This window comes from Lepisosteus platostomus, chromosome 15 (assembly GCF_059453375.1).
Source record: "Lepisosteus platostomus isolate fLepPlt1 chromosome 15, fLepPlt1.hap1, whole genome shotgun sequence".
NCBI classification, from domain to species: Eukaryota; Metazoa; Chordata; class Actinopteri; order Semionotiformes; family Lepisosteidae; genus Lepisosteus; species Lepisosteus platostomus.
In genome coordinates, this window is record NC_142625.1 from 4382025 (window position 1) to 4383530 (window position 1506).

A 1506-nucleotide genomic window follows, 5' to 3' on the forward strand; every position below is an offset into this window, starting at 1 on the left:
CTTGAACATTTACATACCTCCCTAGGAAAGCTGTTATCGGTTCCATTGGCACAAAGGTATTGTATGTGTGGAATGTTAAGGTCCTCTGGTTCATCTTCCTCATTGGTTCCGGCCTGAAATCGGAGAAACTGGTGTGCTTACCTTTCTCTGATCAGCTTTGTTGCCTTCTCATATGAGGAGTCCGTGGCCATGTAGGCCTCAATGTATTTCTCTACCTTGTTGTCTTGAAGGCAGTCGAGATCTTCAGCCACCATTTGCATGAGCTGTCTCGGGAAGGTCATGAAAAAGGTCTTCGCAGTTGGCATTGTCCCTCCTTTTTTTTTTGTCCAGTGGAACCGAATCAGTTTGCTCATCTGCTATTGATTTTCTTGTTCCTGAAACAAGGAAAACGCCCGGGAGCCGAAAAGGGGCCTGCCTGCCTGGCCAGAAAGTCGGGACGCAGGAGAGTGAACAGAGGGAGGACAGAGACAGGGAGAGAAAGATGCACAGATGGACAAGAGATGAGACCGTAGAAGAAGGAGCTCCAGTCCACCTTGCTTGCTGACTGGCTGGCTACGTCCGTCTTTTCACCGCTGAGAGAAGGTAGTGCACTGTTCCTGGAGGCGCTGCAATACCGGGCCAATGCGTGGAGAGGACGAAGCAAGCTCCTGATCTGGCTCCCTGTTCCAAAAATTCGTTTAATATGTGGTCCCCCAATGGGGGACGTATCGGAAAATAAACTGATGAGAACAGATTTTTTTTATTAGAAAATACAAAATTACAATCAAACCATATCCCCTAGAACTCAAACTAACTCCCAGAAATCACCCCAAAGAAAACAGCCCCTTCCAGCATTCCATGGCGATGTTGTGGTGCACCTTCCAGGTGACGCTGTCTCCCAAAATACCACTTCTTTGCTTCACCAGGTCCTTCCAAGAACCCAATGGTAAAATTTAACCAGACTAATTACCAGCCACAGTAGGAACCCATGGTTCCACTTGCGTGGTCTCGGGACTCCTCTGGTGGCTGGTCAATATAAAATCACCCGACACCCGCGTGCACAAATCCCTGCAAAAACCCCACACCCTTTGTGCAAAGTTAAACCCCCAGAAAACATGCAAGACTGTTTTGGGTTCAGAACAATCCGGGCGGGGACACCTGTTGTCTGGAGAGACCATGGCTATGGAGGATCTCTCTAACAGGCAGGCGGTTCCAGATGGTAAGCCAGTTCAGGTCTCCGAGTCTATTATCCAGGCCCACGGGTTGGATTTGCCGCCAAGCCTCTTCTGAGACCCCGACCACCGCTGGGGCTGTCCTTGTCACCACCACCCTGTACATGGCCCTGTGGTCTAGTAACGCCTGTGCTTCCTTGGCTTCAGAGTGCCTCCTCAGCCACTTAACGGCATGCCCATAGTGCTGGGGCAATCGCTCAGCTCTAGGCGTCCTGTTAGTCCAGGCCACAAGGTGCCTCACAGGGGTGGCCACCCACAGCTTCATAAAATAGACGCACAGGTGGTCAGGGTCTTC

At 50.7% G+C, this 1506-nt stretch overlaps 1 non-coding gene across 1 annotated transcript; it reads right to left on the reverse strand.

Moving 5' to 3' along the window:
- Nucleotides 1-580: 580 nt before the first annotated feature.
- Nucleotides 581-764, reverse strand: LOC148647719 (U2 spliceosomal RNA). The gene has a single exon (XR_015927171.1). It is a non-coding gene; the product is annotated as a U2 spliceosomal RNA (small nuclear RNA).
- Nucleotides 765-1506: the final 742 nt, after the last annotated feature.